The 24,496-nt window shown below is 46.3% G+C and overlaps 1 long non-coding RNA gene across 1 annotated transcript in view; it reads left to right on the top strand.

The window, feature by feature from the left end:
• Positions 1–2,445: 2,445 nt before the first annotated feature.
• The window catches only part of LOC149365760 (uncharacterized), a 34,408-nt gene continuing 12,357 nt past the window's right edge, over positions 2,446–24,496 (top strand). Inside the window, exons 1-3 of the long non-coding RNA XR_016282953.1 lie at positions 2,446–3,202; positions 22,596–22,702; positions 23,580–23,690. This is a non-coding gene — a long non-coding RNA (uncharacterized LOC149365760). The remainder of the gene's footprint in view (positions 3,203–22,595; positions 22,703–23,579; positions 23,691–24,496) is intronic.

Genomic DNA, 24,496 nt, shown 5'->3' with positions numbered 1-24,496 from the left:
CAGTGAAAAAAAAAAAATGGCAGTGGTTTAGCTCTTGTTAAACCTGGAGGATTGCGAAAGCAACGAGGAGAGAGAGAGAAGCGATGGAGAGCGCGCGGCAGCGGTGGCGGCCCCGACACGCTAGCTACGCGCCGCTACTGCGCATGCTCAACTGGAGAGCACGGCGGCGGCACGTCCGAGTCGCCCGCGCAGCGACGGCGGTGGCGCACCAGCTTTGCGCCGTGTGACGTCACTGCTCCTCGCGCATGCGCAGGCAGTATGGCCTAGCCTCAGCTCCGCGAAATGGCTCGGCGGCTCACGTAGTGTTGGTTTCGCAACAAAAACGAACAAGGTTTCAAGCTCACTCAGCAAATGTCAGCCATCCATGCGCTGCACTCGATATCTTTCAGGCTCATTTTCTGTGGTTTGCGTCAGTTACCAGTACTTTCGTGAACTTTTTCTTCCCGCAGCAATCCTTTCCAACTTACTCTGGTGCACACCCATTTGCATTACACGCAATACAATCAGTTACTGCCGGCAGCTCGATGAAAGCAATGAGTGCGAAACTCCGTATACTTTCACATATCGAATGCACAGTGGCCGCATTCCGTTAACGTAGGTTGGGAACTCTCGTGCCATTTGAGCGGCGAAGATGAATGAAAACCTTGGAAGGAAAAGCGTGGGCGTAAGGCACAAGCCGAGAGTGGTTGCCACGGGAACCGCTTGGAAGGCAGTTACTCTGCAAGAAGGAGGAGGATGGTCACCGTGGAAGGAGATAGTATGGCGAAAGGGGATGAATGTAGCGCGGTCCATTCTTCTGTGGAAGGATTAAGGTGTGGCGAGAACGTAAGGTGCAATCGATGGTTGGTTGCCATGGCAGCCACGCGGAGGGCGTAATTTAGTTCCCTGGAAGGAGAAGTGTTTGACGACGGCGTAGGAGGACGTAACCGGGAGGTGGCTACCGTGGAAGAAGGAGGACGTGGCGAGATGGGAGGATTGTAGCGTGGTGCATCCGCGGCAGCTGCTAAGGCTAAACGCACCGCCTGAGGAGAGGGTCATCGGTGACGCCGCGCGTCTTTAGAGAGGCGGACTGGAGAAGGACAGCTAGTCGAAATGGGAGTATGTGTAGAAAACTGCAAAGAGCGCTCTAGAACAATGCAGATATATAAAGTCACTCTAGTATTCTCTATCTCAACATATCGTAAAATATAAATGCCTTAACAGCTGTCGCTGAATTTCGCATTGCTAAGTACAATAACCGTCGTGCGAGTTTTCTTCCCCATCTCTCTCCTAATGTAATTTTGCATTTGGAGGCTGCTTACTTAGAATCTCGGGGCGCTTAATTCACGCTAATGCGATATTTGGGATTACACGCGCTATCCGCCCAGCAAACTGAGTGGAAAGCAGGAATGCGCTCTGTGTGCACATGCAGTATTGTCGCCTCTGTATGCATTATGCAGAACAAGAGACGACGATTATAAGTTGACGATAACAAGAGACGACGATTATAAGTTGACAGCTTGGTGGCTATTGCGCGGAATACCGTATACAGCCGTGTTTGGGCTGCGCGTGTAAATGCTGTTCCCCCCAACCTGGCGCCCGGGCAAATGAAAGAAAGAAAGTAGGCATACAGCGCTGACAGTGTGTATAGTTTTCCTCGTTCAGCACTTCCGTGCTACAAACAATGCACTCGCCTAACCTCATAAGATAATGAAGGTGCCATACTTCCTGAGTTCCTTCATCAGCGAGCGGAAAACCGGGCCAGCAGGTAAGAGCCGCCACTCACCGACGGCCGTGGCTCCGTTTCGAACCATCAGCCAAACCCCGATTACAGCTCGACACCAAATCCCACAACTACACGCATATGCCTTCGCTTTAATTCGAACTGAGAATAACTTGAGGTGACGCGACTTCTGGCAATAAAGGTATCTACCAGTCTGGTTAATTTATTGGAAGCAGTTCTCGCTGGACGTCGCGTATAATCCATAATTTCAATGGGCCTTCTCCGTATAAAGCGTACCCCAGACCCACGCTAAATCGTTTTAAAACATGGGTGGCCTCACAAATAGGATACGAAAGCGCATAATCTGGGCTCCACTCTACTCGGAAAAAGTGAGAGGAAAAATTTTTTCTTCGTGTAAGGACAGCACCCGGTCAAAATCTCGAAAAAAAAAAGTGCGGCCCTCACGCACGTGTCTACACACGCTTTACTCAAAGTTTGGTGCGGCTGGCAGTAATGTTCTTTCTCTCTCTTTCTTGAGGTTAGCATATTCAAATGCTCCGCCGCAATTCATTTCTGCAAGAAGAGTGGGAAAATATATGAACATGGCTGGCCCCTTCGTACCCCTAACCTTTGTTACACTGTTTTAGGAAAGTGATCTTCACTCTAGAAAATAGTAGTCCTACCGCTACAGGTGTGCCAAAGGTAATTAGTCGGTCGGAATGGATATTTTTCAACCGTCCTGCAATATTCTCGTGATAGTATGGTAACGCTACGGAATCCCCAGTCAAGCGGACTAGCAGTTTCGGCGACAGCCAAGCATACTCTGTTGCCGTCTTTCGAATCGCGGCGAAAAGATGACGTGGCACTGGCATGCTCCTGTCTGCTAAAAAGCAAAGCAGTAGAGCGCGACTGAACGTGAGCTTAAAACCGAGATAAAACACTGTGGTCTAACACCTAAAAACACAAAAACAAAATAGTCGCTACGGCCTCAGCTGAAGCACGCGCTATCAACTCTGCTATCAATCAGGCCTCCCGCTCGTTCCCGCCCGGCGGACGAGAATTAGCGAGACTATAGGCATAATCCTACCTGGCCGAGAAAACGCGGCGGTTCGCCGTTACAGCGGTGTTCGAATGCCATTTCGTTAATTACTCGTGACGTAGTTCGAAACTGGCATTAATTAATTGGACTAATGAGCCCTTTATGCCTCCCTCGTCGTAATGTGACCCCAGCTGAAGCCCTGTTTCTGACATTTCTGTCAAGTTATGGCTTCACAAATTCCGAAGCTCCAGCTAGTACCGCTGCCTGACAATGCTGTGTTCGTGTGAGCTGTTCATGGTGGATCTTCTCTTTTGCGACGGAAGATATAACTCCTGCCAACGTGCCAGTGCCGGTTTGTCTTCGAAGTGCGGTGTTGTTGGCGTGATATCTTCAATGTGTGAACACGATCGGCTTGCATGAACTAAGCCTTCCCCAAAGCTTCAGCCTCAGCAGCAAGAGCGGTAAGTGCGATGGCGTTTGGTCAGTTCTGTAATTGGCATTGCTGAATACGCGAGTCTGGCAACAATCGAGAATGCTTTGAGTGCCCATGCGAAGAACCCGTAACGACCTATGTTTACCCCAAGAGATTTCTTGCCCCAATCGCGGAAGCACAGGTGAAAGCAAGTGACAGATAGTCATGTGTCGCTGAGGGTGGTCGCGTGCTTGGGCTGATGTGGAAGTGAAAGTCAGTCCTTGACGCGGTAGCCTCTTCTAGAAAGCAGGGGTGGAAGTAAGCGCCGTAGTTCTTCACTCAGCGAGTACTGCAGGTTTTGAGTTTAGAAGCACTCTTCTTGCCGGTGATTAACCCGGGGGGGGGGGGGGGGGGGGGGGGTTAAGGATGTTCCACATGCAAACGAATGAGTGGCGCGACGGGGCGAAAACTTTCGTACTTTTTCGAACATCGTCACATTGGCCGCTGCATGTATCTGTCGCGGCCGCTCGAAACACGTTTTTCCGCTGGAAGGGAAGGGGGGGGGGGGCATAAATTGCAAGCGCTGTCGCTTGCTTGTGAAACAGGCTTTAACCGTACGAAGTAGTCGTTTTGTTATCCGATACTGAGGTGAAGGGAGAAAAGATAGTGTTCTCTAAAGCCATTTTCATCCACATCGAAGAAGCCTTCAATTTTTAGTTCAACCATTGGCGCGCGATCGGGTCGCATCTGCATGTGTTCGGTTGCACCCTCTTCCATATCGCTCACACTTGCACTCATATGTTGACAAGCAGGGCCCTTGTTTCGCCGAGACTTCAGCGCACTGATGTTACTGCCAGCCTAAGTCTAATGTATATCATTCTAAGGTCACGCTCCTGAGCACGCACCGCATTTATCATCCAATAATTAGTGTGCATACGCAGAGGGCCTTCGCTACGTTGTCCCAGTTAACCCTCTGGCGTGAAATTTCCACCAGTTCGGCATTGGCGTACGTGACCGTATCCTATGTCGCACCAGGTGGCATTGAATGGTATCGTGAGAAAATATTTTTGAGGTCGTATTTGTTTTATCCCTTTTGAGTTCGGTCACTTCAAGAAGCACAGCTGCATTCATGTATGTTATCGTAGACGCGATGGACTGCCAACGCTATTGGGAATCATTAGATTAGAGAGAAGCCTTGTGGCGTTTATCTTCTCCCTCGGTATTCCTGTTCATCGCTGCCAACGTGCGACCTTTGCGTTGTCATTCCGTTACGCCTTTCATGCGCCCGCCAGAAGTAACCAGAAGGCTGGCAAGGTATCGCAGTTCTTCGCAGGCGATTTCGCTTTGTTCGGGACTGTTGGCGAAGGTGTAGAGCCTTTGTCAAAAATACACACCCCGCCAGGTTTGCTTCCCAGCAATGCAGTATGGATTGCTGGATCCAAATCTCTCTTGTGCAAAAGGAAATCTCGCCTTCATCTACTCGAATTTCAGGACTTCCTGGAGTGACAGGGGGTCTACTATATACTCGGCTTAGAAGCGCACCTTTCCTGCTGTGTATTCGTCGACGACGGCTGTACAGTGTAACGAAACATGAGGGTTCCCTGTCGCTTAGGCCAAACTGCACCAATTAATTTCTACTGCTTTGATGTTCACTTACTCTTCCATGAAAATGGCGTTGCAAGATAGTGCGGACAGTGGGGTGATCGTCTAGCTAAGCGGCTAGCTAAGCTCCTGCATATTGTTCAGTCTTGCTGCTATATTGAACCGCGTTAGGGCACTTTATTTAGAGTAGATTAGGCCTCGAGCAATCATCTTCGGTTAGCGCCAGACTGCATACAACATTGTGTTCGGCGCGTGCTTTTGGTGCCACGACCATGAAGTGGCATGCGCTTGGTTGGTTCGCTTTTCAGGAAAGGAAATGGCGCAGTAATGGTCTCAGATCTCGGTGTACACCATAACCGCGCTGTGAGATATGCGGTTCGCATGCAGTTTAAGTGAACGGACTTCAGGATGCTTCAGGCCGCTCTGAATGGGCCGCGAGCAGCTCCGGCGCATACCGCCGCTGGCTGGCACCGAGGATAGAGGGCGGGAAAATGATGCCCCTCACTGTCAGGCTCTTAGTGATAACAGTGAACACATAGTGCGGCTTTCATTCTGCCTGCTGCGTCCATGTCTTGCGGCCGCCGCGCCACGGCGCTTTCCGAGAGTGAACACGTGGCCAGGGCGATGCTGCCCGGCGCTGTAGTGATTTCTAGCGGCCCTGAACGTTCGTGCAACCGCTACAGCACAGGAAGTCGGAGCGCTCTTTCATTACCTTTTCATTTCTGCATTCCGGGCTGATTCACATGGCTCGTCTACTCTTATACACTTTTTTTTTTCAAAGAACGCAGTGAAAAAATTTAACGTTCATTACCTCGCCAACAAGGAAGCGTTCATCAATCTTGCGGCCGTGGCCTTCACGCGATTCCGACTTAAAGGTGCACTGAAGAGGAATCTGAACTTGTCTTTTTGCCGCGGGAACTCGATCTACACGTTCCTAGCATTCTTAGAAACTGCGACTTATTGCCTTGTATGGCCGATTTCCCTAATTAAATCGAATTAACGTCCGGCTCCCGCCCTTTTTTTTTTTTGAATTCTCCCTCGTACGGTGGGCGGAGTCGACCAACGCGCGGAGTGCCTTTCACCCAGTCCCGTGGTGGCTTGCCGCTCTGCCATCGGCGGAGTAATACGAATAGTCCGCGCGTATCTTTATTTCTGCGGGCTTATTTTGCGGCTATATTATCTGCGAATGAAACTATTTATTCATGGAAACCTAAAAAAAAACAAAATAAAGCGCAAGCAAAGCCTCCATGGAGCTGGCTGAAAGGAACTTCACGCGTTGGTCGACTCCGCCCATCGTACGAGGGAGAATTCAAAAAAAGGGCGGGAGCCGGATGTTAATTCGATTTAATTCGGGAAATCGGCCATACAGGGCAATAAGTTGTAGTTTCTAAGAATGCTAGGAACGTGTAGATCGAGTTCCCTTGGCAAAAAGACAAGTTCAGAATTCTCATCAGTGCACCTTTAAGGGTTAATGTTAAGGTTGATAATTTTCACGTTACCTTGGACCCTGATGAGGACGGGACCCCGCTTGTCTGGATGGTATGTGCATTGAAGTGGGCACTGACGGGAATGAGGCAGTATTGTCGAGGCCACGCTGGGGGCACTTTCCAAAGTGGGAAGGGAGAGCTCGCAACTATCGGTTACGCAGGGAGAGCGGACGTCCGCTAATTCCCAAAACGTCTTCACAATCTTCCCGTGGATTTGTTAAAAGAAGCGAGCACAAATACAAAGTCGGTTGTTAGTGGGGAAGTGTGCTGTATGCATTTTGAAATATAATGCATTAAGTGATGTTTACGAACACTTTCTGAAGGGACCCTTTGGTCGCGTTTCAAAATAACGATTAGTAAGTGGCATACCGATTACAATGCAATCCGATACCGCACAGGGTTGCACTTACGCAGGTCAAGGTTACATTCCTTCAACAACAACACTAATACACGAAACCGTACACATGAAACGATGCATGAAAACATGACGGGAGCCAACAGCCTCCGAAATAAAGTATCATGGAGGATGCCTTTTCTGTAGTTTTTGTCAATGGGGAATTGATGAAAGCAGAAGAAGAAACAACCACATGCCGCCAGTGGGATCCGAACCCACAACCTCCGAAAGAGGTGCTCCGAATAACGAGCACCTCTTCATATTCTGTTGTCTGCTGCATACATGAATACCGTACGCAAAATATCTAACAGCATAATGCGAAGGCACGGGCTTCTGAATGTGTTGGATCAAAATATGTTAATGAATAATCTAGAGGATTCTGGGAACGTTGCTCGCACTTGGGGTGCCTCGATGGCCGCGCTTCCGCTTTCAGGGTGAGGACACCGCTGCCGACGGCGACATGTTGTGTCCTACTCTCCCGTTCGGCTGCACTGAACGCAGTGCGATGGCAGGCCGTTTCGATGGGAAAACTCCCGCTACAGCGTAGAATTCCGCAAATGTGCTATTGCCAAAACAGGGAGGTACCAGAGGTTGTTTAATAAACAGTGAATCGGAGTTACTTACTCTAAAGTAGGCAATATCATGTTTCGCAGCACCCCCGCAGGGGCCTCTGCAGCATGCAGGTGTTGGTGAGTGGCGACACCACGGGTTCTCGAATATCCATAGGGACATTCCCGCGAGGGGATGATAGTGAGCAGTGCGTCACCACGGGCCCGTGCACCCGCGCTTAGCCGTGCGTGGCTCAGCCGGGGAAAAGGGTATCCTGGTCGTTGAGCCGATGCCGACTGTTTGTACATTCTATGACTCTCGGCGACTCCTGCCTGACCCGACCGGGAGAAATCGGCAGTCGGCTTTTCCTGTCATTCCCTCCATCTTTCACTTTCCTATCTTATTTCTTTCACAACTTTCGTGTCTTCTCCTCTCTTATAGACTTTTGGGGCAGGCCTGGGGTTCTTTAACCGCAGTTGGTCAAAATTTCCGGAGCCCTTCATTTGAAGAAAGGAAATACGCAGTATCTATCTCGCATATCTCGCGGTGGAGACCCGTCATCTGTTTGTATAGAGGAAGGGAGGGAGTGGAAGTGAATGAAGAAACAGAAATAGGGGCCGTAATGAAGGAAATGAATTTGAGGAAAGAAAATTACCTAGTAACTGTCTCGCATATCTCTGTGGGCACCCGTCATCCGTTTGATGACGTCAGAGGTTGCCCAAGTAAATCATCAGTAGCATTACATCGCTTAACCACAGGGAAGCCCAAGCGTAGTCATGGCCTGTAGGTCGCTAATTAATGACGCAGTCATTCTCTGTCATCTCGGTGGACACCTGAACGTTTATAGATTGCCTTTAAAGATTTAGAAGTCGCGGGCGATTCCATCAGGACTACACCGAACAAAAATTTCACTTGAACACGCTATGGCCTCGACTTAATGACTTGCTTTGCGGGGACTTTTGCAGTGAAAAGGGTCATCTGTTCGTCAGTGCTTGACTGTTCTATTACGCCAAGCTCCAGGCATCGCTCCCTCATGACATCAGTAATAATAATAATAATAATAATAATAATAATAATAATAATAATAATAATAATAATAATAATAATAATAATAATTTATTTTTCATCAGGTGGTACAGTACACATTTCCGGGCATGCCAAAGACATCAGTGACTTTTTGGGCACAACCCGGCAGCAGGCGGCAAATCTTTTTTGCCTGTTCAGAAACATAATAGGAAATTAAAAATGTAAAAGGAAAAGAAGAAAAAAAACAAATGCACCAAGAACACACAATAAAGTCATTTGAGAACAGAGAAAAGGGCAAGCGTTTCACTTCAGGTTGCTCACTAAAACAAAAGAAATGGTTATTTATTTATTCGTACACACTGCAGCTGCGCGAGGTCTAAAGCAGGAATGGGGATATGGAGTACATGGAGCGTATATACCGCCTGTTCCGTATTTATGTGTCTGTGTTAGAAAAAATTCTCCTGCGCAAACTACTGGACTATATGGGCTCAAACGCCGACTACAAGGTAGCTTATGATAGTCTTCGTCTTTGGATATGTAATTTAACATCTAAACTTCCCTGCATTTTCAGGAATAGGCGAAAAACTGCATTCGGCTGCGGCAGAACTTTCCGTCCAGGCGAGCAAAGAAGCCACTTTGACAGGCTCCGCCATCTGGCGAATGGTGAGGCAACCGATGTCACGGCTTGGGGCGGGGCCTCGCGCGGTTTCTTCGGAAGTGCGTGTCGTCTGCTCCTTGAAATTAACACCGCTCGCCAGATGGCGCGGTCTGTCACACTGACTTCTTTGCTCGCCTGGACGAAAAGTTCTGCCGCAGCTGAATGCAGTTTTTCGCCGATTCCTGAAAATGCAGGCAATTTTAGATGTTAAATTACTTATCGAAAGACGAAGACTATCATAAGGTACCTTGTAGTCGCCGTTTTGAGCCCATATAGTTCAGTAGATTGTGCACCGGAATTTTTCGTAACAGGGACAGATAAATACGGAACACGCGGTATATATATATTCATACATACAAGCGTGCAAACATAAAAAGTACAAACAAGATACAATATGAAATGAACAAAACAGGGTGTCAGTGATGTTAAATGGCAGCCGAAAATTGCGGAAATGGAAATGAACGAATTTCACCGGGCCCGGAGTTCCAGCACTCGATGCTACGTGGGAAGAAGCTGTAATAATGCAGTAATAATGTGTGTCAGTCCGCGCGTAAACTGGAGAAATGTTTAAACTCTGGTGGCGTCTGCTTGACAATGGAGCAGAAAACGAAACATGGGTGTTCTTTGACACCAGGGGCGGCGAGTTAATGAGCATGCGGATTTACTTAAAGGTGCACTGAAGAGGAATCTGAACTTGTCTTTTTGCCGCGGGAACTCGATCTACACGTTCCGAGTTTTCTTAGAAACTGCGATTTATTGCCCTGTGTGGCCGATTTCCCTAATTAAATCGAATTAACGTATGGCTCCCGCCTTTTTTTTTGAATTCTCCCTCGTACGGTGGCCGGAGTCGACCAACACGGGGAGCGCCTTTCACCCAGTCCCGTGGCATGCGTGGCGGCTTGCCGCTCTGCCATCGGCGGAGTAATACGTAGGAGTCCGTAGTAGGAAATAGTCCGCGCGTATTTTTATTTCTTCGGGCTTATTTTGCGGCTGTATTATCTGCGAATGAAAAAACCTAAAAAACAAAATAAAGCGAAAGCAAAGCATCCACGGGACTGGGTGAAAGGCGCTCCACGCGTTGGTCGACTCCACCCACCGTACGAGGGAGAATTCAAAAAAAAAAAAAAGGCGGGAACCGGATTTCTTAAACGGTGCGATGCTTCATAAACGGCAAGAAGTACGTGTGCGGCGGTAATAAAAGCGAGGTCGCACCGGTCACGGCGCAGTCAGAATAATGAAGCGGTAACTTCTTTTCTCGAAATTAACTTCCAAGGCATTAAAAAAAAGTTTTATGAATTTGGTGCACTGGTTGATAGGGTTAAGCCGTCCGTTAATCTGGCCACGGGATAATGGTTAGGTAGTGAAGTTGCTGATTAAGTATTCTCAGATAGCTTTCAATGTTACAGAAAGCATATAATCTTGTATGGCAAAGGGGCATTCAAGATGCGTTGTGGGTTACATGAACTAATGCTTTCTTGTCACTCTTGTGAAGGTTCATTCTTAAATATTTTTTGTTTCCTCTTTTCCCACTATAATGCCTTTGACGCTATGAGTTTCTGAAAAAAAGAAAGAAACCCTAGATTCCGAACAGGTACGTCCACGTAGGCATGCTGGACGAAAACTGCTGAAGCGTGCATAACGCATTAAAAGAACTCACCGGGCGCTAAAATTTGTTTTGAGGAATTGAGAGCAAGTTTCGGCACTGATGGCATTGCATTTGTTTGTCGCTCCGTTCGCACAGAGAACAACCGCGGGTGTGTAAATCGTGACGAAAAGGAATATAAATAGGACTCCTACGTCACGTAGAAAGCACAAGCAACGTATTCAGTGCACGGAGTCAGAAACCAGCCAGCTGGTGTCCACGGACGTAATGCAAAATATGCTACGTTTTATGCGTAACAGGCGCTCTGTCATTGCTAAGCGCGACATGCGTTGATGAGGAATTCTGTGAATGGGATTTTCTCTTGGTTTCCTGAACATGGCCGCCTTAGATAAATTACAAACGCTTTTCAACGTAAACGCTAGTGAAGTTTCTTTCTTAGTCTCCAGCCAGCAGTAGGAAATTCTTTTCTCATTTTTCAATTTCGGTTGTTTGCAGTCTATTAACCAATGAATTTTATTTCATCATCAGGTGTCAGGATGGTGCTAGGTTCGGAGACATGCTCACAGAAAAAGACGCTCCCTGCTACAAAGAGGAACTGAAAGTTCAAAGCGTCACTACGAGCTATGCGCGCATAACAAAGCACCCTCCGTTACAGCTGTACTGTCTGAATCGGAAAATACTGGAACTTGAATACTTACAGTTGACGTATTACTGCCCCACAGCCTTGGGCAGCGGGAAATGTATTGGTATACTAACCAAGACAACGACAATATGCAGCGCATACTTCTATTTATTTGTGGGCATGCCAAGAGGGAAACACTATTACACGAATACAGGCACTGTTGCTTCTTCCATTGCTGGGTTCATAGCGTCTTGCAGAAGCTATGACCGTCAGAAAGATTGTGCACAAAGAGGGAAGATATATAAGCATATAAAAAGCCCTAAAGATTAAAAAAAATCTTTATTCCGTAAGCCCCAAACCTAACTCTGACACTAAAATGAAAGTATAGATTGCAGCAAGTCAAAGCACGTTCGATTTATTGCCCTTTCAGTCCTTCGAACACTTTGCCTCAGACACGATCCCCGTCAGAAAATCAATAAAAGAGAAGAAAAGCAGCTCGGAATGTTGCAATGGTAGCTGTGTGCACCGCGCTGGAAACTGCGGTTTCACTCAAGCAGCAGAATTTTATTGGCCCAAGCAAGGCAAATCATCAGTGGCCAATGCTTCCATAATTGGCAAAATGCTGGACACCAATCAAAGTTTGTGCGTAGATGTGGTGACAAGCCAAACATTGGCCATTCTAAGGAAGTCAAAGCATGCACAATCATTGGAAATGCCTTGGGCCATCATAAGGCCTTCACTCTAACATAACGTTCGATCCAAGCAGTTTCGTTGATTGTAGGCCAGTCATGTTGGTCAATGAATATTTTAGCTTTTTTCAAGCACCTTTTTTTCAGTAACTGCAGCTGCTTCTAGCTCCCTGGACCATTCTGGGAGATTTGTTAAGTGTGCAGAAGCAGTTTGGGGCCACCACTTGCCAAATATCTCAAATGTACACAATCCCTTCTAGAAGATCACGCTCTCAAAAAGCACCAATATCACCATTTGACCGGATGGTGTGAAATGCAGCAGTAAGCAGCTAACAGCATTGCTGCAGAAGACTTCTGTAAAGAAAGGTTAAAGTACTGTTGGGGCCAGGCATCTAAAGAATTACACATTTTTGTAAATCTGCCAAAGACTACACGCATCTCTTTTTTTTTTTTTGCTTAGCATTTACAGCACATATCAAATATGGTGAGGCACCCTAAATTCAAGAACTGTTAAATCACTCATTTTACAAAAGTCACGATGACGATAACGCTACCAAGGCATTCAAAAATTTTACCCGAGGTTATCTCGGAAATGTTTTTCAAATGCAATGTAAAAATTACTTTGCAGAAAATACCGCGACTCTTGCTTGACAAATCGAAAAGTAGCCGTAACCTCGCGCGTCAGCATACAAGCCGAGAGTATTTGTCAGAAGTGCTGGTAAAAATTTTTTTATTTTACAGTTACTGCCAGCCTTATTATTTAGGCAGCAGTGGACAATACAAATCAACAAATTCGGAAACAGCAAACAGGATAAAGGACGTTGAATGATAAATCATAACAAAAACACAAAATACTATTTACAATATGAATGTCATTTTGAGGCATATGTCACTTAGGATTTATGCGAAAGTGCGCAGAGGAATGACGAAACCGTTGTGTAGGCGACCGTGTCGGCGGATAACACATTCCAATCGGAAATAGTGCGCAAAAAAAATGAATTTTTTAATGCGTTAGTCTTGCACGAAAAATCTAGGACCTTTTTGGTGTGATACGAGCGCATAGAGCGGCGGTCAGCTGGCAGAATCTATAAACTCGTGTCTATTCCCAACTGGTTATTATAGAGTAAATAGAAAAAATCTCATCCTATCTCGGTGACGTCTGAATGTGAGACTATCGAGTTCTGCAGCTTATAGAAGTAACGATGGGAACATGCGCCAGCTGTACGAGTTACAGATGAACCTAGCTGATTTTCTTTGAACTTTCTCAAGTTTGGTAATATTAGATTGTGTATGTGGATCCCAGACAATCGCGGCATGCTCTAGGACGGGCCGGATAAATGTTTTGTAGGCCAAAATTTTAATTTCAGGCGAAGCGTTCCCTAACGCACCCCTTAAAGAACCAAGTTTCCTCATTGCTTTATTGTAGGTGTGTGTTACATGTTCATTTGCACCTAAGATCTGATGACATTATTACTCCCAAGTATTTGTAGCTGGAAACGACAGATAAGCACTGGTTGTTAATGTTATAAGCAAATGTTAAGGGGTTCTTTTTGCGTATAACGTTCATTGCAACGGTCTTTTAAAGATTAATAGTCATCTGCCATTTTGAGCACCAGTTTTGTATTTTAGATAAGGAGGTGTTTGAATATTATACATTCGAGCAATTTAGCGCATGTGCAAAGGAAAGAAATTGGCGTGTATGACGTGAGGAGGGACGGATTTTCTGTTTTTGGTATGGGAACGATCATTGCATACTTCCATTCGGTTGGGAGCTCCGCACTTGACGATGACTTCTTGAATATTAAAGTTGGATATTTTGAACACTACTAGGCGTACCGGAAAAAAAATGCGTTCAGAATTTCATCAGCTCCAGGTCACTTTTTCGTGTCTGGTTGAGTAAAAGCGCTAGCACCCCTTCCTGAGTAATCGTGACGTCACCAATTGGCAGAATGGGCTCATAGACTGGGAAATGTGAGCTGATATCGTCATCATGCGTAAACACCGAGCAGAAGTATACGAGGTCTGTTAGAAAAGTATCCGACCTTTGGCCGAAGAAAAAAAGCTGACATAACTGGAGCGTTAGAAACCTAGTCACCTTGAAAGTAGTCTCCTTGGGACTCCACAAACTTCTCCCAGCGGTGCTGCCATTGTTGGAAGCATTCCGAAAAGGCTTCTTTCGGAATGGAGTTTAGCTCAGCTGTCGTTGCAGCCATAGTGTCCTCTCTTGTCTGAATTCGGGCTGCTTTCAATGGCCTTTTGATTTTGGGAAACAGCCAGAAGTCGCAGGGGGCCATATCAGGAGAGTAAGGAGTCTGTTGAACTACAGGAGTGTGGTTTTTCGCCAGAAAAGTCTTAATCAAGTGCGTGGAATGTGCAGGAGCATTGTCGTGATGGATGCATCAATTTTCTGTTGACCTCAACTCCGGTTTGTTGCGCCGCACAGCGCCATGTAGGCGACGGAGGACATCCCTGTAGTACTCTTTGGTCATTGTTTGACCCTGTAGGGTGCGTACTTGTCGTGTGCCGCACAGAAATAGTCAAAGAAAGCACTCAGCATCACTTTGACAATGCTGCGCACTTGGCGGGCCTTCTTTGGTCTTGGTGACGTGGAATGCTTCCACTGTGACGACTGGGATTTGGTTTCCGGGTCGTACCCGTACATCCAAGACTCGTAACCAGTGATTATGGTGTCGATGAAGCCGGGGTCACTGTTTGTGGAATTCAGCATGTCCTGTGAGACTTCATCAAGAAGCTGCTTTTGCTCCACCGTGAGCAGCTTCGGCACGAATTTCGCCGCAACTCTCTCCATGGCCAAATCTTCGGTGATAATGGAATATGCAGAAAAATTGCTGATGTCCACCTCTTCCGCAATTTCTCGGATAGTCACACGACGGTCCCGCATCACCACAGCGTTCACTTCGGCAATGACCTGTTCGTTTCGGCATGTTGATGGCCGACGGGAGCGTGGCTCTCCCTCCACCGATGTGCGGCCGTCTTTAAGCCAATTGTACCGCTGCTTAATCTGTGTGCAGCTCATAGCATCGTCACCGAAACCCGTCTGAATATTCCGAATGGTTTCCACTTAGCTGTCACCCAGTTTCTGGCAAAAATTGATGCAGTAGCGCTGCTCCTGTCGCTCCGCCATTTTCCTTGCAATAAAAAACCGACGAGAGCACTGCGCACTGCCTCACTCAAACGCTGCGTCCCAGCGACTGATGCTATCGGCAGGCGGGAAAAAATTCGTGCATGCACACGAAGGTTCAAGGTCGGTTGATATAAGCGCGCTTGTTTCATATCTATCGCAAAAAAATAAAAATAAAGTCGGATACTTTTCTAACAGACCACGTACTGGTTGAGCGCATCTTCGATATTTGAATTGTCAGCGATAAGAGTATCACCGATACAGAGTTTGGGTGCAACTTTCGCTTTCGGCGATAAGTGCTGCCAGAACTTCCCCGGGGAAGGCATCAGATAGTTTTTTAGCGTAAATGTTCGGGAAATAATCTTTTGTGTTTTTTTTTTCAGCTAATAATACACGGAGGCCAAGCAACCTGTTACACGTGGAAATAGTGGGGCGTTGCTTGTGTTATTTTCTAGCTTTTTTTAGCTTACGTTCTAACCGCACGATTTATTTTGTTGCCCAGGGATTGCGTTTCCGCAGCACTTTTCGTTTAACCGGAACAAACTTTTGCACGCATTCTTAGACAAGGCATTTGAAAGAGCACCGCAGGTCATCAATTGAATGTTCATTTGATTAACACATAACTTGAAATGTACAAAACGAGCTCTCCAGTGCATCAAGTACATCAATATCATTGGTACGCAAGAAAATAGAGACAGTTCTCTCTTGTCGTTTGCGGCGCCCTTGTCATCAAAACTGCAGTGCAGATGCCTCATCTGACTGAAAGTCATCAGTTAACCACTTGCTACTGGTTAGAAAGCTGTTACTAACAAATTCGCATGCTTTTTTGCGTTTGAAATGGGGCGAGAGTACGCCCTGATCGGGCGATGAGTTGTGGCGAACTCAGTAGGTCATGATTGGCAGTAAGGCTTATGCCATTAAATTTATGCGTGTGGCACCGCGCAAATGGCACTAAAACTTATGACAATAAGTACTCGATGCCATTACATTCGCCCGTGTGGCACTGGTATAACACAAGAGCTGTAAATAATAAAGATAATCTTTATTCGACCATCAGGTCGTGCATGGTGATTGGGGCCCGAGGTAAAAGCGGACCATTGACATCTTGACAAAACCCTGGACCCCTTACATTTTGGCATTAGTACAGGAGGTCGAGAAGGACTGTTCTTTATTTTATTTATTGATACTGCAATCCCGTAGTTGGGATTTTAGCAGGGTGGGGATACAAATTAAGCAGTTGAACAAAGCAGGCAAAAGTAAACAAAAAGTAACAGGGCAAGTTGAAGCTCTTCTGCACCGTTGGGAATGCAGCAATTAAACATATACAACAGAACAGTGAAATAGCAAATGCAATAAAATCTAGGTGATATGTTGCAAGAACAACGTCAGCGACGGCTGCAGCACTTCAGTGTTAGTGAGGTTATTCCAATCGGAAATAGTTCGTGGAAGGAATGAGTATTTAAAGCAGTTATTTCGAACGCGATGAGGAGTTAAAGTTAGCTGGTGTCGTTGTCGCGTCGCATAACCGGACGAAAAAACAAGCAAATCGGTGAGTTCCGTTCTGTAGTGTCGTTTCATTAACTGATACATAAATTTAAGTCGTGCACAACGATTTCGCTCCGATATTGTCGGAAGGCCAGCTTGGATTAAGAGATGTGTTACTGATGTACGTCGGTAATTGTTATATATGTATCGTGCCGCCCTCTTTTGAACCTTCTCTAATTTATACATGTTAGTTTGCGTGAACGGGTCCCAAATGATAGAAGCATAATCTAAGGTAGGCAGAACAATACATTTGTTAGCAAGTAGGCGTACAGATGGGGTAGACAATCGCAATGCCCGTCCCAAGAAAAACAGTTTATGAAAAGCGTTACACGTTATGAAGTCAATATGTTTATTCCAACTAAGAGTGTTAGTGACCCAGAGCCCTAGATATTTATATTCTGTTACTTCTGTCAGTGTCATGCTGTTAATACAATAATTGAAAGGTAAGACTTTCTTTTTGTGGGTGATTCTCATTAGTACAGTTTTTTAAAAATTAATGGACATTTGCCATGCTTCACACCATGCGAACACTGTTTGCAAAGCATTATTAAGTAATAGCTGATCGGAAACATTTCTTACTTCTGTATAAATAACACAATCATCAGCGTAAAGTCTTATTTTTACAGGAATGTTAGCAACAATATCATTAATATATATTAAAAACAACAGAGGACCAAGAACAGAGCCCTGAGGGACGCCAGAGTGAACTGTAAGCCTGTCAGAAGAATGATCATTAAAAACGACGAATTGTTCTCTGTTTGAAAGATAGGCTGAAATCCATTTTACTAATTGTTCGTTTTGAAGTACTGTGTCCAATTTATAAAGTAACTTTTCGTGAGTAACCTTATCAAAAGCTTTCGAGAAGTCCATAAATACGGCATCAATCTGCGTTCCATTGTTAATTGACGAGGCAAAATCATGTATAGTTTCGACTAGCTGTGTACAAGTTGAGTAACCCTTCCTGAATCCATGCTGATACTTAGTAAAAAAATTATTAGCTTCGAGAAAGTTTGATATGTGATTGTGAATTATGTGTTCAAGTAGTTTACAAGCAGTTGATGTAAGTGAAATAGGGCGGTAGTTCTTGATCAATCGCTTGTCTCTACTTTTATGAAGCGGTTTCACTCTAAAAGCGGTTTCAAATAAAACAAACAAATATTTAGATGTCCACTGGGCATATCTTTTCAATACGGCATTAGGTATGTTCTCTGGTCCAGGTGATTTCTTTATATCAAGGTTAAGTAACATGTTTAAAATGCCATGCTCACTAACTACAAGGTCATCCAGGGGCGGCAGGGAAGCTTCAAATTTTGGAAAGATATTATTGTCATTAGTAAATACGGACTTAAAGTGTTCATTGAATACATTAGATATCGTTTGTGCATCATTGACCAGAACACCTTTGATTTCAAACTCATTATTGATCCTTGAGGTTGGGGAGACCAAACGCCAGAATTTCTCGGGGTACTGTGATATAAAGTTGGGCAAACATTCATTAAAGTAACGCTGTTTGTCAGTGACAGTGTTCTGTTTTAGTTGAGAAGTAAGCAAAATGATTTTTTGTTCCAATTCTGGAGAATGACACTTTGCTTTGTTCTTTTTCATCCGTTTCAATTTTCTTTTGAACTGCAGTGTCGCCCGAGAAATCCATGGGTTTTTTGCTCTCTTTTTAACAATAACCGGCACGTGGCATTCAATGCATTCATGTATCAGAGCTGTATACCAGTCCCAAAGTGTGTCGACACTGTCATTGTTATTACAAAATTTATCGAAATTGAAGGAAAGAATGTCGACAATGGAAACATCATCAGCTCGAGAGAAGTTTCTAAAATGCATTTCAGAGCAATTTTTATCAATAGTCAGGCCGGAAAGAGTTAGTAGAACGGCCTTGTCATCAGAGATACCGGGTTTCTCTTTTTTCTTCTTGTAAAGAAGAAAAAAAGGCAACAAAAGTGAGCATAAAATAGCGCTTCAAGGTGACACTTACACCATCAGAAGACACTACAATATAGCATAGAGTGCAGCCAGCCATCGACATCTTTTTGATCAAAGGACGGGTGGCAAAGCAGAAAATGCAAAACAGTATAGCAACTTTCAAAAACTGTGGTCTTAAGGGAAAAAAATAGAAAAAAAGCACGGGCGAATAGCGAGAAAGGTTATGTGTTCGAGAAAACTAGTTCCGCTAAACATTTGTATGACGCGTCCTCTAGATTAATATTTTCTTCTTGAAATTGAAAGAGTATTCGTGGCAGCCTGTTTTCTAACGGGTGCAGACCATAGGTAGTTCGATAGATTTTTATTTCTCATTGATCCCCTCTTCTTGTTGCGTACGTCGGAATTCTGTTTAATCTAGCTAGTGTTTGAATTCGTTTTTGCAATCTAGCTAGTGTTGAAGGTATGGAAACGGTTTTATGTAATCTCCCCACGTCTTTGTGTAAACGTGCTGATTTGGAAGCTCCCGATTTTAGAGCCAAATGTGAGAGGCTCAAGTTTCTTTTCCAGATTATTAATCGCAGCTTGAAATTAAAACTGGACAAATATCACGCCAGCGTCACAGCTTGTACACACCAATGCCCACTGACCGAAATGATTGCTTTAAATTTAGTTTTTTCCCAAGAACCACTAAGGTATAGAATAAGCTACCAAACTTTGTTGTCACCTCACAATCACTTAGGGAATTCTTGTTTGTGTCATTGCTATTTTTATACCTCATTATCCACTCCTCTTATAGCCCGTGAACAGGGCTTACAGTATAAATAAATGAAATGAAAATGAAATGAAGAGGTGTGGTGAGACCACGGGACGTTTTCAAGAAGACGCAGAAAGTTATTTTGCATTATATTGCTACGGGGTAGTTCCGCTTGGGACTGCAGAGAGCGGACACGGAAAACAGGGCTTTAAGACCACAGGCGTTTACTGCAGGCACCAGCCGACACTGCTCGACCGTCGTCGTCTTCCTTCCTTATGCATGCACCGCCTAATGTAACACTACCCCGCCGGCTGAAAAGCACCGTCCCGGTGCGCACCAGCGTCCAAACCAGGGTCCGTGTAGTACGGCTTGAGGCGTGCAACATGGACCGTCTCGGTGCGAGGTGTGGAGGTATGGCGTGCGAGATGCAAGGGCGCAATTTCGTATGTCACTGGAGTCACTTGTCGCAAAATACGGTAGGGGCCTGTATAACGGGGCAAAAGTTTTTCCGAGAGGCCAACGCGGCGAGCTGGGGTCCAAAGCAGCACGAGAGAGCCGCAAGAATACTGGGTGTTGCGATGACAGGAATCATAGCGACGTTTCTGGGAGTGCTGGGAGGCTGTGAGTCGGTTGCGAGCAACAACGCGGGCAGCATCAGCTCGGGCTATGGCGTCACGGGCATATGAGCTGGCAGTGGCGACTGGAGGCAGCAGGCTGTCAAAAGGAAGCAGAGGGTCCTGGCGTTGCTCACGGCGAATGTTGGAAAAGTCAGAAATAGAGAGCACGAAATCGTCATTGTCACATTCAGGTTGGCTTGGCGGGTCGACTGGATGACGGGACAGGCAATCGGCCAGACTTATAAACTACTGAAAAAGTGTACTCCTGAACGCGCAAGGCCCAACGTCCAAGGCGGCCAGTAGGGTCTGAGTGTAGAAAGCCAACACAAGGCGTGGTGGTCAGTGACTACTGTGAATGGCCGCCCATACAAGTAAGGGCGGAACTTCGTAATGGCCCAGACTAGGGCTAAGCACTCACGTTCAGTGATGGAATAATTCTGTTCGGCCGCAGAGAGGAGTCGGCTGGCATAGGCGATGACGCGAGGGGAGCCGAGCTGACGTTGTGCGAGAACGGCACCAATACCATGACCACTTGCGTACTTCTGTACCCCGGAACCACCCCGCACCTCCACCAAGATGTTACGGGGTAGTTCCGCTTGGGACTGCAGAGAGCGGACACTGTTTACTGCAGGCACCAGCCGACACTGCTCGACCGTCGTCGTCTTCACAAAACTCGAGAGCTTCTTCTTCTTCCTTCCTTATGCACGCACCACCTAATGCAACAATATGTTGCCTCAGTTGTAGCCCCCTGGACCAAACCACAGCAACTGGTTTCGTTTGGTTCATCGGGGTTTAACGTCCCAAAGCGACTCAGGCTATGAGAGACGCCGTAGTGAAGGGCTCCGGAAATTTCGACCACCTGGGGTTCTTCAACGTGCACTGACATCGCACAGTACATGGGCCTCTAGAATTTCTCCTCCAAAGAAATTCTAGCCGCCGCGGCCGGGATCGAACCCGCGTCTTTCGGGTCAGCAGCCGAGCACCACAACCACTGAGCCACCGCGGCGGCCCACAGCAACTAAGGCGATAATTAAATAGGGACTGTTTGGGAGGATGTACTGATTAAGGTAGAGAAGGCCAAGAATTTGGGATAATTTTGCAGTCGTGTGCAATATACAGTCGCCCCAAGAAATATTTTGATTAAGCACAACTGTTTTGAATGGTGGTGCTACTTCTAAAGGACAGAACCTTAAAAATACAGTTTTGCTTGAGTGAACTAATTTGTTTTTAGATCGGAAAAACACAACTTTCGTCTTTGTAATATTTGATTTGTAAGCGTTTTTCAGGGGCCATTGGTCTAGTCGTTCTAACACGCAGTTTGCTTTATCTGTCAATTAATCTAATGAGGGCATTCTTACGTTTACTCATTTTTAATAACATGGCTCATTGGTGCATATCTGTTCTTGCATCATAAATGCAATAGCACGGGGGATAAAATAATTTATGTTTAATTACATCTCAAAGAATAAGATCATAACGCGTTACCTTGTCAGCGAAGTTTGCTCCTGATAAGACCAATAGACAGGACTTTAAAAAAATCTGGCACATAAATATGAAAAGTAGTTGGACGGGGAAAAAGAAGTGTTGGCGCGTCACCATACTGCATGCTCTTGCAGGAAGCATGAATCAAAGTACATGCGCACGGAAGTCCGAAAAGTGGCGATTGCAAACTTCGCCAGCCCAGGAGAAATAAGCTGGCTGCCGCTTCCAAACATGTCCTCCAGCTTAAAACAAATAGAATTTGCACATGGCGTGCTTACACTAAGATAAATTTGGGGCTTACCTTTCGCAGCTCGAGGAGCAGAATACGCCAACGCTTTTTCGATGTGGTGACCCGGCCAAAAACAATCGCTGCGAGAGGCGTCAATCGTTGGATGCACGTCGTGAGCATTTAAAGCACTACATCCGACGCAAAACTGTCGCAAAAGTAGGCCCTCACAGCGTACACTTGTATTTAGCCGGGATATATTGCGTATTCAGCGAATGGAACACATGTGATCGTGCACGGTGGCCAAAGAGTTGCCAAGCCACCTGACCAATGGTCGTCCTATTTAGTTGCATTAGCATGGTACCCAATCTATTTCCTATCAAGGAAGCAGGCTGCTGGCCAAGTATGATGGCCATCGAAAGGGTTCCGAGGCGTGTTCATTAATAAATCATCGGCCACTGCAGTGTCCCCTGCGCTTCCCGCGGCAGAGGAATCAACCCTTGTTTACAGCGCTTTCGCTTGTACCCCATTGAGGGATGAAATAACATGCACTTCTTTCCATCTATTCTTCTGAAGCGTACCACTAGTCGCTTGGATCTTCTTGAGAACATGGAAGGCCCAGCATCAGGTTTGAAGTGCTCTCGTTTCAATGATGTTCCGACGGTCCTCAACAGTGCGAGACTTGTCCTGCAGCGACGTTGACGAAATGGTCCGAGCAGTGTGTCCATATCGATCGAGATAGCTGCGCCGCACGGACCCATGCCCTCTAGAGATTGGTATCCTTTCGAAAGGCTACCACAGCTCGTCAGTGCCACACTCTAATGAACTATTGCAACAATTTTTACCCGAGCAAATACCACCTGCGTCCTGTATCGCTGGTCACAAATCTACATACTACAGATTGCAATGCAGCAGATTGAAGTCGCAAGCTATCACATAGTACACCAAGTGACTGTGCTATCCGTGCTTCCGCTACTTGAAGGACGCATCGATGCAGCTGCAGCAGGGGCGCGCCGTAGTTGGCACCGGGCTGACTGCGTGCTGTGAAAAAGTGTGACGTCACGGCTGCCAAGAGGCTGCTGTTTCAAGCCCCCCTAATGAACTTGCGCAGGTCTCGACTGTATGCGAGCGCGGCGTTGGATGACTGGAGGTGCTGGACGTGTTCTCCAAGCGCAGCTTCGGACAGCAGAGCTCCCCGTAGCCGAGGACAGGCACACGGTGAGCAACTCACTCATTTCAGCCCGCGCGAGAATGCCGCACCCTTAGCTATGCGGTCTGCAGACGAAGCACGAGCGCGGACAGTTGGGCGAGTAACAGCAGGACTGCGTAGAGTGAAATTTTAGTGCGGAAACTCATACGCTTGCCAGCACCGAACGTACGTTCGTTCTTGGACCATTTCCTAGCAACAGCGACGCCATGTTAAATCAAACTAGGCATAAAAATACATAGTAAGCTCAAATTTGGGCCGGGCCACCCCCGAAATTTAACCTTGGCTGATTTGCACCACAATCGATGTCCAACCATAATTGACCGGGCCAACCACGACGGCGACCTCCAAATTTGAATCGGGTCATTTCCAAAATATGACCCGGGCCACCCCGAAATCTGACCTTAGCCTATTTGGATCTAAGACAAGCAGGTATAGCCAAAAGCTAAAGCTTTCGCACTAGTAGGTTTAACGAAGTTAAAACCCTGTCATTTTTTCTGGGATGCGTTTTGTATGCACTCCCTATTCTGTCCCAGTTGTGTTGTAACCATATGTTTATGAACTTTCAGAAGGCAGCCATTTTCGGTGTATTAATGGACCAATCATGCTTGTCAGTGTGATTTTGCAATGGAAGAACTAATTTTCACAGAACTACGAGTACCTGGGGCAGAGAGACGACGAACAGAAGTAGCGTTTTCTCTCAAATGCTAACATATAGTATACAAGCGACGATGCTATCCACACTTGCATTACTGGGAAGACGCGCTGACGCAGCTGCAGTAGGGGCTCGCCGTAGCTCGCATCGGGCTAACCATGTGCTGTGGAGAAGTGTGACGTCAGGGCTGCCAAGAGGCCGCTGTTTGAAGCCCCCGTAACGAATCTGCGCAGGTCACGACTGTACACGAGCGCGGCGTTGGATGCCTGGAGGTGCTAGACGTGTTCTCCACGTAGCTCCAAGTGCAGCTTCGGATGGCAGAGCTCACCGAAGACGGGCGCACGGTGAGCACATCACTCATTTCAGGCCGCGCGAGAATGCAGCAGCGTTTACTGAATGGTCTGTAGACGAAGCACAAACTCTGACAGTGGAGCGAGTAGCAACAGGACTGCGGAAAGCGCAGTTTTTTATATGTCTATAGTATGTGCTCCTCATGCATACTGTCACAGCTGTGTTGCAGCCATGATATTTATGAAGTATCACAAGGAAACCTGTTTTTGGTATAATAAGAGAGCAATCATGCTTGTGTGTGGTTCTTGCAGTGAAGCGATAACTTTGACACAAAGGCCTGGAGCGGAGAGACGACAAACAGAACGAGCGCTTGCTTTCAACCCTTTTAATTTTTAGGCGGAAAAAGCTTTAGTATGAATGGCAGAATGGCACACACGGCTATGGCTGTTGTGATATCATATAGGCGTGTTCTTTCATGGGGAGTTTGACGGATGCGCTGCTGACATATTCATCCGTCAATGCATCTCAGTGGGACACGCACGAAGGTATACGTGGTCCAGACAGCTTTCCTCACCCCCCCCCCAAAGGCCATTCACAACCCACAGGGTCATCTCCAGCCTCACGTACACCATATACCGCTCACCAAGGAGCCCAACAATACATTCAGACAGAAGAATTCCACACCGAACGCATTTACGCAGGAACAAGCAACCTGTACATTAAAGGGGTCATGACATGATCTCCCAACAAATTGGGGTTTCTAGCAACGACCGTTCTTATGGATACTTAAAAAAGAAGCAGGACTGGACGTGCGCATTTTAGCTAAAAATTGCAATTTGAAGCCATCGGCTCTAAGCCG

This window comes from Amblyomma mixtum, chromosome 1 (assembly GCF_055824585.1).
Source record: "Amblyomma mixtum isolate Tamu chromosome 1, ASM5582458v1, whole genome shotgun sequence".
Lineage (NCBI taxonomy): Eukaryota > Metazoa > Arthropoda > Arachnida > Ixodida > Ixodidae > Amblyomma > Amblyomma mixtum.
This window is presented reverse-complemented; position numbering and strand designations above follow the sequence as displayed.